Source organism: Castor canadensis, chromosome 9 (genome assembly GCF_047511655.1).
Source record: "Castor canadensis chromosome 9, mCasCan1.hap1v2, whole genome shotgun sequence".
In the NCBI taxonomy this organism is placed as follows: Eukaryota; Metazoa; Chordata; class Mammalia; order Rodentia; family Castoridae; genus Castor; species Castor canadensis.
The window spans coordinates 61,205,261-61,221,487 of NC_133394.1; the positions used below are offsets into that span (position 1 = coordinate 61,205,261).

Here is a 16,227-nt window from a genome sequence, read left to right on the forward strand (position 1 = left end):
TGCTGACTCCTAAAGGTTTAATTTTTAAATATGTATTTCTGGTCTTTGCACATTTCTGCAGAAATGCCTTGCTAGGTATCTTGCTTTTAATTAAGTCTTCCTTAGCTAACTCCTGCATCTGGGTTGGTCTTTTCAACTGCATAACCATGGAAAATCTACCTCACTATGGTACCTTTATTCCAAACTTCATTTCTTAAGATGTCTTGTTTTAATCAAAACAGTTATGTGCAGCTTTTTTAGGCATAGTTAAGCACTGTTATTTTCTCTCTCATAAAGGGATAGTCACCTGGATTGCTCTGTTAATATCTAGCAAGTGTTCATTCTTCAGTATTATTCTTTCTTATCCTTTGAGTGTTAACTGTACTAAATTGACAGTCCCAAGTCATGCAGTATTTTATGAAACACTTGATTAGAGGGGCTACCTTAAAATAAATAAAAGCAAATTTTTAAATGGTTTTGAACATTTAGAAATTTAGCAAGCTGATCTTTGTGATTACTTAAATTCAGTTCATTTATATATAAGCCAAAGTCAGATTTTCATGTTGGTCTATTTTCTTGAAGCATTCTTTAAAAATTTTGACAAGTCTTTGAAGTAAAATTCAACAGCTTTAAGGACACTTAATTTAATTTTCTTTTTATATCTTCATCATGCTATGGTGAAAATAAGAATATTTTCATTGCAAAGTTTAATATAACCTTTGTGCTATATTTCTGCTTTTAAAAAGGATTTCTCTTAATCATTTTTAAATCCATCTTAAGCTATAAATGTATTCATTATTCTGTCACTCTATGAGTCTAATGGAAGAATAACAGCTGTTGTCTGGTCTCTAAATAACTGCAATAGGGGTTTTCAGAGTAATGTAGAGACAGTATCAGAACAGCACAAGCCACAGACACAATGCAAAATTAATTGAAAATTGGTGATCTGAGAGTTGGAGACACTTTTATGGCATGTAGACACTTTTATGGCATGTAAACACTTGTTCAGAAGCTAAAATAACAGTGATTCATTAATCCAATAGAATTTCCTCTTCTGGCATCTAACAGAAATGTTAATTGATTATCAATCATTACCTTATAATAAAAGGGCTGAAGTTTGCAATTCTGAATGTATAGCCAGAAAAATTATGTGAGAGATATAAATGTTATTAAAAAAAGACAAACCACTTCAAGCTAAATTGTTTTAAATTACATTGACCTCATCCCTGTACCTTTGAAACCTGTCCCTAATTAAAAGCAATTGATTCACTCTTCCATCTTTCTCCTAAAGGCTATCAGATCTCAAATTCGAAAGGTTAAGAGCTCCTTGCCAAATTATTCTGCAGTTGGGCTTCCCTTTGAGATTCTTAAATGATGACTAAGGCACAAAACAGATAAATAAAATAGTATTCAATGAATCTAACCTTAAAAATTAAAACGACATCTTGTTCCCATTGGAGAAGGTGGTAAAATTGAAGTACTTTTTGCCATAAAACCATTATAGCACAAAAACTTGGAAAAGCTGAGACATCAAAGTGAGATCTGAGAGGGGCCACCTTGCCAAAATTCAAGTTTCTCATCCACATCCAGAATAAAAAGGTCAAGTTTCTGGAAATTAAGACTGTGAAGAAGACTTCTTGGAAAGATTGTGCTGCATGGTAAGCATGATGCCCATGGGAGGGCAGGGGCATGAGTATCTACTGCACTGCTCAGCTCAGCTCTGGCTTCAGGATTACTGGAACCCTCAGAGGACTTGACAGGTGTTCACTGGAGCAGGGGGACATAACAGGTTGGTGTAAGCCTCACAACTGACAAAATGAAAACATGAGAGATGAGTCAAGTGGTCCGTGTTAGAAAAGGGAGACACATCTTGGAATTATATGCTCTCTTTTTCAAAGGCAAATCAAAGGTCCCTAAATCTCAGAGCCCAGATGGAGCCCTACTCAGAAGAGAGCCTAAAAGACACTGGGGAATATGCTGGCCTCATAATGCGAAATTGCATTGGTGAGGTCCAACTGCAAATTACAAATATCTTAGGTGGAGATAACACAAGCAACCTTACGGCAGTATCAATCAAGCAGTAATTCCCTGCATCCCTTTTCCTCCTGTACCTTCATGCCCCAAATAGTAAGAGATCATAAACTTCAGTAAGCAAGAATAAAAGAATAATAAAATCACTCACTGGAGAAGAGTGAATCTCTTCCCACTGTCTTGCAGATTCTCTCCTGCACCAGGCCCTAGTTGGGTGAGAAGAAAAGATTTAATACTTCAACAAGCTTGGAGTTGTGATTATTTCCCGGACCAGAAAATTTATACTACTAAATCAAGGCTGTGTTAACAACTTAAATCTACATAAGAACTTTGGTCACCTAAGAAACTAGGAGCTGGGCTCACGCCCAGCAGAGATCAGAAAGATCAAAGTTCAAGGCCAGCCTGGGAAAATAGTTCACATTACCCTATCTTGAAAATTCCCAACACAAAAAAGGGCTGATAGTAGAGTAGAGCACCTGCCTAGCAAGTGTGAGGCCCTAAGTTCAAACCGCAGTACCACTAAAAATAAAAAGAAATGAAACTAGGGAGGCCCTTTTGCCTGTCCTGTCCTTCATCCCAGTTGATAAATGGGAAACCAACACACCAAACAAATTTTAAAGGAAGAGTAGCGAAAGCAGTAAGTTTGGTTTAATTATTATATCCCTGAATTCTGGTTTTTTAATATCTAAGTACACAATGATTTTTAATTTAAATATTGTTTTATTAAGATATTTTATATTAACATTTTACACTATGAATTCCCTTACAAAATATAAGATTTTAAAAGATGAAATAAATTATATTTCTAAATGTCTTGGTAATGACAATGACCTCTTATTAAAATTAATATGTATAAATTCATGTTTAAATATTTTTCTTGAAAATTCTGAAATCAGGGTGTCTACTCTCTTCCAGTCTGATTACACCAATGCTGTTTTCATCTCATTACATGGCTGATAATAGCTCCTGCTAGAAATAGGACAAGTATTGGCTCTGTCCCTTTCTTGTCTTTTACTTGCACTTTGTTTATTAGTATTACCTATGAATCATCATTTCTTAAGAATTTAGTTAAGATACTTGGACATTTTGTTCTACGATGCTAAAACTAGAAAATGTAACTTGTAATCTGTGTGACTGGGCTTTCATAAACTGCCATGTATCATAATGCACTGCAAGGTAAGTGTATTACACAGCTTTGCTGGCAATCACCTTAGAATCCTCTGCATTATGGAACTCTCTCTCTTTCTTCAGGGTTGCCTAATACCAGAAGAGAGATTACTGGAAAACCAAAGAAGTTAATGATTCAAAGACCCTCAGTTTCTTTCTTTTTTTTTTTCATTTATTCACATATATTACATTGTTTGGGTCATTTCTTCCCCCTGTCCCCCTCCCCCACCATCTCCCCTCCCTCCCTACATAGTTTCTAGGCAGAACCTGTTCTGCCCTTATCTCTGATTTTGTTGAAGAGAAGACATAAGCATAATAAGGAAGACATAGCATTTTTGCTAGTTGAGTTAAGGATAGCTATATAAAGAGATTCCTAGCATTGCTTTCATGTACAAATGTGTTACAACCCAGGTTGATTCATCTCTAACTGATCTTTACACTGGTTTCTGATCCCCTTCTCATGTTGACCTCTGTCTCTTTAAGGTTTCTGTGTTAGTTCCTCTGGAGTGGGGACATCAAATGCTTTCATGTTTTGGGTGTTCTCCCCTTGTCATGTGATCCAAGTCCAACAACATTGCTGCATTTGCCCTAGATCTAAAGACCGCATATGAGGGAGAAAATACAATTTTTGGACTTCTGATGTTCTCAGAATGATGTTCTGCAGTTCCATCCATTTACTTGCAAATGATAAGATTTCATTCTTCTTCATGGCTGAGTAAAATTCCATTGTGTATAAATACCACATTTTCTTGATCCATTCATCAGTAGTTGGGCATCTTGGTTGTTTCCATAACTTGGCTATTGTGAATAGTGCAAAGACATTCACTTTCAAGGGCCCCTGCCACAATTTATTTGAAACTACTATTTCTTCCCACTACCATTTTCCCATTTATCAAACATGGCTTCATATCAGACGGACATGCTGACAGTTCAACAGCAGGCATTTTTGTGAGTCTAAGTGGAAGTAGAATGGGATGTATTTAGTTTAGGCTCACAATGTTTTTTTTTTATCAGTTTTTTTTTAGTATTGGAGATAGAATCCAAGGCCTCACACTTGCTAGGCAAATACTCTACCACTTGAAGTATGCCTCCAGCTCTTTAGTTTTAATTAATTTTTAAGATGGTATATCACTGACTTTGCCTAGGCTGCCTTCTAACTCATGATCCTCCTGCCTCTACCTCCCAAGTAGCTAAGATTACAAGAATGTGCCACTACAACTTTTTTTTCAATTTTTCTTATTGTCTACTAACTGTACAAACAGATGGATTTCATTATGACACTTCCATATATGTATATAATGCACTTTGATCATATTCACCCCTTTATTACCCCTTCTTATCTCCCTCTCCTATCTTCTTTTCCCTTTCCAGATCCCTAAAATCCCTGTTTTACTATCATGTCCTTTTTTTTCCCCCTAAATCCCACATATGAATAGAAAACATTCAATCCTTATCTTTGTGAGAATGGCTTATTTCACTTAACATGATGATCTTGAGTTTCATCCATTTTCCCACAAATGGCATAATTTTTCTTTATGGCTGAATAAAACTCCATTGTTTGTATGTATCACATTTTCTTTACCCATTCATTCATAGACAGCCATCTAGGTTGATTCCATAATGTAACTATTGTGAATAGTACCAACATAAACATGTGTGTGCAGATATCTCCACAGTAAACTCACTTTGATTCATTTAGGCGTATAATCAGAAGTAGTGGACTGGCTTACATGGTAGTTCTATTTTTAATTTTTTGAGGAACCTCCATACTGATTTCCACAGTGGCTATACTTGTTTATATTGCCACCAGCAGTGTATCAAGGTTCTTTTCCCCCAATGTCTTCACCAACATTTGTTATTTTTTGAATTCTTGATGATAGCCATTCTGACTTGGGTAACATGAACTCTCACTGTAGTTTTGATATGTGTCCCTGCTGGATAAAGATGTTGAATATGTTTTCATGTATTTATTGGACATTTGTATTTCTTGTTCGAAAAGTGTCTGCTGGATGACATGATCTTATACCTAAGAGACCCAAAAAAAACTCCACCCAAAAACTCTTACTAGATACCATAAACAGCTTCTGCAAAGTAGAAGGATACTAAATCAACTTACAAAAATTAGTAGCCTTTCTATACATCAACAATGAGCAGATTGAGAAAGAATAGAGGAAAACAATTCCATTTACAATAGCTTCCAAAAAGAAAAAAATCAAATACCTAGGAGTAAACTTAGCAAAGAATGTAAATGACCTCTACAAGGAAAACTACAAACTACTGAAGAAAGAAATCAGAGAAGACTACAGAAGGTGGAAAGAGCTCCCATGCTCATGGATTGGCAGAATCAACATAGTAAAAATGGTTATGCTAACAAAAGCAGTCTACGTGTTCAGCACAATTCCCATCAAAATCCCAATGACATTCTTCACAGAGATTGAAAAATCTACCCTAAAGTTCATTTGGAAACACAAAAGACTGCAAATAGCCAAGGCAATACTGAGCAAAACGAACAACACTGGAGGTATCACAATACCCAACTTCAAACTATACTATAGAGCCATAGCAATAAAAACAGCATGGTACTGGCACGAAGACCAGTGGAACAGAATAGATGACCTGGATATGAATCCACTCAGCTTTGCCCACCTAATTTTTGACAAAGGTACCAAAAACATACAATGAGAATAGACAGCCTTTTCCACAAATGTTGCTGGGAAAACTAATATCTCCATGCAGAAAACTGAAACTAGATCCATGCTGTCACCTTGTACAAGTATTAACTCAAATTGCATTAAGGACATTAATATCAGACCTGACACCTTAAATCTAGTACAGGAAAGAGCAGGGAATACACTTGAAGCAATAGGCATAGACAAGGACTTCCTCAGTAGAAATCAAGCAGCTCAACAACTAAGAAAGAATTGACAAATAAGACTACATCAAATTAAAAAGCTTCTGCACAACAAAAGAAATTGTCTCTAAATTGAAGAAGCCACCCACAAAATGGAATAAAATCTTTGCTAGCTATACATCAGACAAGGAACTGATAGCCAGAATATACAGGGAGCTCAAAAAACTAAACTTCCCCAAAATCAATGACCCAATAAAGAAATCGGCAACTGAACTAAGCAGAACTTTTTCAAAGGAAGAAGTCCAAATAACTAAAATACACATGAAAAAATGCTCACCATTCCTGGCCATAAAGGAAATGCAAATCAAAACCATGCTACGATTCCACCTCACTCCTGTTAGAATAGCTACCATCAAGAACACCACCAACAGCAAATGTTGACGAGGATGCAGGGAAAAAGGAACCCTTATACACTGCTGGTGGGAATGTAAGCTAGTACAACCACTACGGAAAACAATATGCGGTCTCCTCAAAAAACTAAAAATAGATCTGCCATACTATCTAGCAATACCACTCCTAAGGATAAATCCAAAAGAATATGAGTCAGGTTACCACAAAGGCACTTGCACACCCATGTTTATTGCAGCACTATTCACAATAGCCAAACTATGGAAAAAAGATGCCCCACTACTGATGAATGAATTAAGAAAATGTGATATTTATACACAATGGAATTTTACTCAGCCACAAAGAAGAATGAAACTTTGTCATTTGCAGGTAAATGGATGGAACATCATCTTAAGTGAAGTTAGTCAGGCTTAGAAGGCCAAAAGTCACATGTTCTTCCTCATATGCAGATTATAGACCTAAAACAAATGAAGCAATATTACTGGCCACAGGTCACTTTAAGGGGAGGCCATGCACGGTAGGAATAGGGAAAGGGAAGGAAACCAAAAACTTGAATGTGGTTGATGTGCTCACTGTGTAGGAATGAATAAAGTAATCTTAAACTGACTGAGGCCACTATGGGAAGGAGACTAGGGAGTAGTGAAGAGGACTGGTAGAGATGAACCAATTTGGGTTGTAATACATGTATGCATGGAAATAACAGAAGGAATCTCCCCGTGTAGCTATCTTTATCTCAAACTAGCAAAAAAGCCATGTTTCTCTTCTTATCTTTTATGTTTTTTTCTTCTAAAAAATCAGAGAACAGGAAGGTGGAACAGGTTCTACTCAGAGGGGAATGGGGGTTGGCACCAGTGGGAGGGGGAGGTGGTGGAGAAAGGGGTAGGAGGATGAATATGGCCCAAATAATGTGTATACATGTACATATGCAAAAATGATACCTGCTGAAAGGGTTCCAGAAATCGGGGGAGGGGAGGTTAAAGAGAGTAGTGGAGGGGGTGATTCAAGTAGGATATATTTATACATTGTAAGAACCTTTGTAAATGCTACAATGTACCCTTTGCCCATAATTGATTAGATTATTTCCTCTTTTGATATTTAATTTCTTAAATTCTTTGTATATACTGGATATTAATGTCTTGTCAGAATGTATAGCTAGAAAAGATTTTCTCCCATTCTATAGACTACTCTTCATTCTAGCAACTGTTTCTTTTTCTATACAGAAACTTTTTAACTTTATGCAATCCCATTTCTCAATTCTTGCTATTATTTCTTGAGCTATTAGAGTGCTATTCAGAAAGTCTGCCTGTGCCTAAATCCTGAAGTGTTTACCCTATGACTTACTCAAATAGTTTCAAAGTCTCAGGTCTTATGTTAAGGTCTTTGATTACTTAAAGTTATTTTGTTTTTTCCCAGGGTGAAATATAGCAATTTAGTTTAGTGAGTATCTAGTTTTCCCAGTAACACTTGCTAAAGAGATGTTTTTCCAATGTATGTTTTTGGCACCTTTGCCAAGAATCAGATGGCTATAGCTAAATGGGTTTGTTTCTGGTGTTCTATTTCATTGGTCTACACATCTATTTTTGTGCCCGTACCATGCTATCTTTCTCACTATAGTTCTGTAGTATAGTTTGAAGTTGATATTGTGAGTGCTCTTTTTGTTAGGATTGCTTTGGATATTTGGAGTCTTTTGTGTTTCCTTATGAATTTTAGGATTTTTTTTTATTTCTGTGAAGAATGCCATTGCAATTTTGGTGAGGATTGCATTGCATCTGTAGATGCTTCTGGTGACATTTTAAACAATTCTTTAAGAATTTTAACAATATTAACAATTCTACAATTTAATTTTGCTGATCTATGAACATAAGAGATATTTCCATGTTCTAGTCTCCTACAATGTCCTTCTTCAGTGCTTTATATCTTTCAATGTAGAGTTTTTTAACATCTTTGGTTAAGTTTATGCCTAGGCATTTTATTTTATTTTTTGGGTCTGTTATAAATGGGATTGTTTTTCCTGACTTCTTTTTCAGAGTTATAATTGGTGTATCAAAAAGCTACTAATTTAGTATGTTGATTTTGTATCCTGCTTCTTTGCAGAAGATATGTATTAGATCTAAGACTCTTGTGGTAGTTTTTAGGATCAAACATTTCAAAAGGTACAGAAAAGGCCTTTGATGAAGTTCCACAAATCTTCATGATAAAAGCCCTAAAGAAACTAGAAATAAAAGGATCACACATCATCATAATAGAGGCTGTATCTTCTGCAATGCTGACTTGATGGACATAAATTGATTTATTTTGTGTTTATCTTAGAAGGTCTTTATTTTTCCATCAATTTTAAAGGATAGATTTGCTAGATATAGTAATCCTGTTTGGCAATTGTTTACTTTCGACTCATGAAGTAAATTATTCCATTACTTCCTGGCTTTAAGGTTTCCTGCTGAGAGGTCTTAATGTAATTCTGGTGACTTTGCCTTTGTAAGTAACTTGGCACTTCTCTCTTTCAATTTTTAATGTTCTTTCTTTGTTCTTTGTGTTCCTGGCATTTTAACTAAAATGTGATGCAGAAGGTTGCTTTTCTGGTTATACCTATTTGCAGTTCTAAATTACCTCATGCACTTTCCCCATACTTGGGGAATTTTCTGCCATAATTTCATTAAATAGGTTTTGTATGACTTTAGTTTGTGTCTCAGCTCATTCTTCTACCAAAGGATTCCTAGGTTGCCCCTTGATTGCAGTGTTCTTGAAAGTCGTGGTTATGATTATTTGTTTTCTTTATCACACTACCTGAATGTAATATTCCTTAATCAGTCTTGTCTTCAATCCATGATATTCTTTCTTCTACTCAACCTAGTCTAAGACATTTCCTTCTTCTGCAAGACATACTCTATTAAGATGATGCTTCCCACTGCATTTTTTTTTATTTCATTTATTCAACTTTTAATTTTCTAAGATTTTTTTAGGATCTCTTTCATTTTGCTGAATTTCTCATCCAAGTTGATGAATGTCTCACCCAAGTCTTGAATAGAATATGACCCATATACTATTTGATAATATCATGTAGCATAGCATTGAGAGTATAAAATGACCATTTGTAGCAGGATACTACTATTTCAAAAGTCATCTGATTGAAATTAAAAACAAAAAGCTAAAATGTTCTCTGCAAGAACCAGATGAACGCCAAAGCATGCTCACATGCCTTCTTCAGAATAGATTAGATAATTATAATAGGTTAGCATTTGTGGGAGAATTTTAAGATGTCTCAATGTCATATTTTACCCATTAAAATCAATTCTTCATCTTTCTTAGGTAACATATATTTCTTTGAGCTCCAAAACCTTATTGAGCTCTTAACATGTGTTCTCTCATTAAATCCTCACAAGTAATTCAAATGGAATTGTTATATCTACCATTTTCTTCTCTACAGTCTAATAAAAGAGCCTTTTTTTTAACTCCTTTGTTAACTCTCATTCACATTTGGTTTATCTTTCAACTGTGACTCATCAATTTAAAGCCAAATAGTCAAAGATAATGCAGTTTCCAAATAATTCATTCTTGTCAGCATTATTTGGTAGTAATAAGGCAGCTTTCCTCCACTGTCACCACTCACAGTAGACTGAAGACTCCTGCTTCCTTCCTGTTTTCTTCCTATTCATCCCTTGAAGAATAGAAAGAAAGCCCAGGGAGCTGGGCTGATGTGCTGAATCTAAGGCAGGGGACCCACAAGATACTAGTCTTTAAAATACATATTCTCTTTGACCCAATAATTTCACCTACTTTGAAAAAAAATTCCTAGAAAGGTAGTAAAACATAAAAACCAAGTTGTTTCCAGATGTTTATAACAATAAAAGGTTATAAATACACTAAATTTAGCTGGGAGTGTAGCTCAGTGGTAGAAAGCACATGCTTAGCATGCACCTGAGTTTGATCTTCAAGCCCTCCAATAATACAATATAAATAAATAAATACATACATATATAAAAATACTAAAGGACTAACAGAAAAAAGTTCAGTAAATTTTGATGATTAATAAGATAGCTATTTAGTCATTCAAATATATACATGTATGTTTTTAAAGCATCTTGAGTGATGTACTAAAATGCTAAAAATGTACTGCAATATATACTATGTACTATATGCAATAAATACTATGTACCAAAATATATCATACTTTAAAATACACATAAAAAATTTATTTTAAAATAACTCATTTATAACAATTTATAAAACTTATATCATATATAAACAGTTTTGAACAATTCTTAGTGTTTCTCCCTTTTTTAAAATGTTCTGTTTTTCTACCTTGAATGTGTATGATTTTGTTTGTTTGCTTGTTTTGTTTTGTTGGTGGCTCAAACTCAAGGTCTCACACTTGCTGGGCAAGCACTCAACCATTTGAATTATGCCTCCAGGCCTTTGTGCTTTAGGTTATTGTTTTAGATAGGATCTTGTGTGTTTGCCCAAACTGGCATCAAACTTGAGTCCTCTTACCTATGCCTCTCACCTAGCTAGGAATACAGATGTGCACCACCACACACAGCTATTTGTTGAAGTGGGGTCTCACTAACTTTTTACCAGGCTGGTCTCAAATGGCAATCCTCCCAATCTCCATCTCCTAAGTAGCTAAGGTTACAGGCATGAGCCACCACACTTGACTTGAATGTGTAATTTTTAAAAGCAGAACTACTACATATAATGAGATAGACTTGAATTCTGTTCAACAGATATTTACCAGTAATGTATTACACAATTAAGTTTATTGAACATTCCTGTAGTCAACTATGTACATAACTGTAGATGCAATGAAGATTATAATATGGTCACTACTCTTGATTAGCTCACAGTTTAGCAAGAGGAACAAATAACTATTCAAGGCTACATATTACAGCAGTTGCTAAAAGAGAGCATAAGGGTACAGTGGCAATACAAAGAGGACGTGGTCATCTCAAATTAGGCAAATCATAGGTAAATAAAAATAAGAGAGGGCATTCCAGATAGAATAAATAACATCTACATATGCTAGGCTGATTTACTACAATGAAAAGTCAAAGAAGGTAAATGGAAACATGAAGACAGAAAGAAGGTAAGCACCAGGTCATGATGGACTCTTGAGTGCTAGGTCACTATGCCCTCTAGCATTGAGGCATAGAATCTAGAGCTACACTTTCTAATATGGTAGCCACTAGCCACATACAGCTACTCCATGTTTAAACATACTGTAAATATAAAATATGACATCAAATTGTAAGATAGTATTAAAATGTAAGGCATTTCAATAATTTTAATATCGATTATGTGCTGAAATGGTATTATATTTTACATATTGTATTAAATTAAATATAGAATTAAAACTACTATTACTTTTTTATTTTTATAATGTGGCTTTTAGACATTCTAAACTACCTATGGGACTTTTATATCATGTGATCAGCCCTGTTTTAGAAAATCTGTTCTAAAAAACAGATTACAAGGCACAATCCTGGAAGGAAAAAGAGTAGTTAGAAGGTTTTTAAAGAATCCAGGGAAGAGGCAGTGAGGGACTAAATCATGTAAGTACAAGGGATAGAAAGCAGGAGATTAAGTTATAAGAATGAGACTATACTAACAAAACCACATCAGCTGTGTAAGAAACAAGGAGTTGGTAAAGTGTCTGGAATGCCTCAGTTTTTTGGTTTGATAACCTGACAAATAGTAGTAACCTTACACAAAATAAGGAACATCATATCTGAGTATGCAAGTTCATTTATTCAGATATTTATTTTCTCCATGCTAGTTATTATCTAGTTGGATAGGTGGTAGAGATCTACTAGTGATAAAACAAATGAGACACCTGCTTTTCTAGAGCCTACTTAACTCTATTGGGAATAAAAACTGAGCTCAACCTGGCTATGTTTAAAGTGAGATAACTCTGGAACATTCAGGTAGAAATGTCAATCAGACACTTAGGTGTTTATGTATAAAATTTAGTGGAAGGATACAGATAGCAGTAGCTTGAGCTTTATGAATCAATATGATAATTCCATCTAAAGACAGCATGTAAAGAACAAAACCCTTAGGAACACCAGCTATTTAAAAGTAACACAGATAAGGAGGGATCAGTAAAGGAGAAAGTTCAAAGAGAAGTAGCAGAAAACAGTTTCACAAAAGCTAAGAAAGGAGAAAGTTTTAACAGTGGGCAACAGTGTCAAAATGAGCAGTTTGGCTAATATAAAGACTATCAAGTATCCATGGGGTTATGTAGCTAAGAGGCTGTATTACTCACCTTTGAAAAGGCATTTTAAGTGCAATGGTTGGGGTTAGAAGCCAGATTTTAAAGTTCTGAATAGAGGTGAGGAATGCACTGCTCCTCTGAAGAACTTGCTTGTGAAGAATTGTGGCTGGAAAAGATATAAGCTCAAGAGGGAGCCTAAAATGAGATTCGAACATGTTTTCTGAAGTGTGAGGTCCTGAGTTCAAACCCCAGTACCACTTAAAAAAAAAAGTCAAACATGTTTTCTGGAATTACGGAATGACCATAGGAAGGAATGAAAACAGAGGAACAAGTGATGAATAAGATATCATGGGAATTTAAAGCAGATGGGATGAAAAGCACTGAGCAATAGGCTAGTCTTGAACACAAAATGGAACACCTCTGCCTGACACTGTAGGTGTCAGGAAAAAATTTAAAAGGCAAATGTAGAGCAGGCACTGCTGGCTCATGCCTGTAATCCTAACTACTCAGGAGGTAGAGATCAGGAGGATTGAGATTTGAGGACTGCCTAGGCAAACAGCAAGACCCTATCTCAAAAATACCCAACACAAAAAGGGCCTGGCAGAATGGCTGAAGTGGCAGAGCACCTGCCTAACAAGTGTGAGGCTCTAAGTTCAAGCCCCAGTATTGACAAAAATAAAAGGCAAATGTATAGGGAGTTGAGTAGGGACTTGAAAGAGTTCCTGCCTCATGAGATGTACTCCATTTACTTTTAGGATGATTAACTTGGGAGAGTAGAGGTTGAGTCAAAGACCACAAGATAGGAATGAAAGTTTGAAACCACTGTAAAAGGGTTCAACTGAAGAGTAAGGTAACAAAAATGAATAAAAAGAATATCCAGTAGTCCTGAGTGTTCAGATTGTGAACCATATGCTTACATGATATGAATAGCTCCCATTGTGTGTTTTCTCTGTAGCTGTGCCAAACAGTCAATATGTGGTAATGAAATAATTCAATGCAAAGGTTCATTCAAAGTCTCAGATTTGCAGAGCGCTAAAAGCAGAAAAATGATTTAGGAATCTCAGGGTGAAAGTAGGAGAGAAGTTCAAATCATTGATTATAGAATAGTGCCTGATAAAGGAAGTGAAGATAGATGCAGAAAAATAAATGAGAGTCAAGAGATTGGAGGATAAGGATGATGAGCTGCTGGAAGGAAGCTATAAATAAAAAATGATGTTTCTACAAAATAGCAATAGCTTGTCAGTAAAAATAATAGCTATTATCTATTAAGCAATTACTATGTAACAGACAGTGCTTTGATTTATATATATAATTGTGATGACAACTCAATAAGGAAGGTATTGTTAGCTTCTGTTTTCTTTTAGATAAGAACATGAAAGTACTATAAGTTGAAATAACTTGCAAAGATCACAGAGCCAGTAGGTAGCAGGGGCCACTTTCTTATCTACTGGGCAGGACAAAGTCAAAGACATAAAGATATTGTTTATTTACAAAAGAACAAGATTACATAGAAAACAGAAGGAAGTGGGCAGGGAGAGTAGTAGGGTGAATGAGGTAAACTTAGAGGAGATAAGAATAAATACTTGAGGAGAACTACAATTTTAATGGTGGTATAGGTTTACCAGAATGAATAGCAATGAAAAAATAACTGACCCTAGATTTCCTACCTTTACAAATAAAATTATTGGTGCCAGGCTCATACTTGTATCATACACAGTTCAGACAATAAAGTTGAAAGGCCCCATGCCAGCCCCCGTGGAGTTTATACATACTAGAGACAAATTAAACAAGCATTTTTAAAAGCATAATATAACTCAGAATAAGAAAATGTCAGAAAGGTGGAACTAATATGTTCTAGTGTCCAAATTTTTTAAATAATGCATTTGCCAAGACATATATATATATATATATATATATATATATATATATATATATTAAAAAAAGATGTGATGCTCTTGGAAACACAGGACTGAACTAAGTGTAGAAAGGTGAGGCAGTGTATTCTAGGGAGCAGAAACTGCATAAACAAAACCATGGAGGTATGCAGGCCCAGGAAACCTGGAGTACAGCCGATCACAGAAGGGGTACAGAAGATAAAACTGGAAAGGTAAACTGGGACCATATTGTAACTTAGGGGGACCCACTAATTTTATTTAATACAAAAGGTGAAGAAGCACTCTGAGAGGGCTTAAACCAAGAAATTATAGAATAAGAAATCTGGCCCAGTACATCATTAGAATTGCTTTTCTGCTCAGAATTTTTCATTTATTTCCCAAAAAAAGGGATGTGTTCATATGATTGGGTATAATCATGACAGTGATGAAACCCATATATTTTTCATTATGATAAAAATGAAACTTCCAGTTTGATCACTGCCTCATAAAAATAAACTGGTTTCCTTATTTTTTCCCCCTAAAGAGCTCTGGTCTGGAGAAAAAAAAATAGGAGAAAAAGAACAGAAAGTAAATTGCATCATATTTGTCCTCTGCCATACAACATTTAAAATGCCATAAATTAAAGTAAAAATGAGCATGAAAGGCAGAAGTTATATACAGTAATAAATATCTGAGAACTACAAAGGAAATGGAGAAGAATTTTGCTTTAGGAAAAAAAAAACAAAGGATTAAAGAAAATTAGGAATCAATTGCACATATCTATTTGAACCAGTTTTTAAGCAGTATTTGTGCATCTTCACACATCTGTCAGTAGAGCAGAAGGCCTGGAAAGGGATGGACAAGGGCACACAACAAGGTACTCTTTGTGCAAGCACAACTGTAAGTCTAGGGCATCAAAATATATTTTTGAACTTTATAAGACATGGTTGTTTTTAAAATGTATTCAAAAGGACCATTACAGAGCAACCAATAATCTGAATCTTTTCTGTGAGAATAAACATATTCATTTCCACAAGAAATAAACATTTCTATGGGAAAACTGGGTATCTCAAATTGTGTTCTTATAAGAATACACCTGCATCAGGACTAGATCTCTAAAATGCAGGTGCCAGGGCCCCCTCCTAACAGAAAATCAGAGTCTCTGAATGTAAGGCCTAGTGACAGAACATTTAAAAATTTTGTATGCTTTGTATACATCTAAAGCTTTTGAATCTTTGGTCATCTGGACAGATACTGAAACAAAACTGAGAGAATGTAGGGGATTTTTTTTCTTCCTTTTGAATTTCGAATCTTTTCACAAACAAAAGTTAAAAGATTGGGCACCATATTAATATTTGCATCCCCAGAACCAGGCAGAAGCATCTAGAAAATAGCAGAATGATCAAATTTGTGGATTTGAACTGCGCAACATGGTCATGAACGGCATAATTTATAACCAATAACATACCTTCTCCTATATCCAGTTTCCTCTGCTCTCCCCTGATCTTCTCAAAAGGAACTGCAGTTCCTTTTGCACAGACTCATGTCCTCCTTATTCTTCTTGGAAGTAATTATACATCTCCCATACTAGGACCATGATAAAGTCATTGGGGTTTATCTTGAAGATTTTGCAAATAGTATCTTTTTCTTTTTTCATAAATACAAGTGTACATGGCATTTGCCTTTTGTCTTCTACAGAAAAAAAATCA

The 16,227-nt window shown here is 35.2% G+C and overlaps 1 protein-coding gene and 1 long non-coding RNA gene across 3 annotated transcripts in view; one reads left to right on the forward strand and one right to left on the reverse strand.

The window, feature by feature from the left end:
- LOC141410912 (bifunctional heparan sulfate N-deacetylase/N-sulfotransferase 3-like) overlaps nt 1-16,227 on the forward strand; it is a 115,869-nt gene that overhangs the window by 68,528 nt on the left and 31,114 nt on the right. The window lies entirely within an intron of this gene.
- Nucleotides 1-16,227, reverse strand: part of LOC141410913 (uncharacterized) — a 92,343-nt gene that overhangs the window by 36,393 nt on the left and 39,723 nt on the right. For both annotated transcript variants that reach the window (XR_012435715.1, XR_012435716.1), the window contains one exon: nt 2,162-2,216. This is a non-coding gene — a long non-coding RNA (uncharacterized lncRNA). The remainder of the gene's footprint in view (nt 1-2,161; nt 2,217-16,227) is intronic.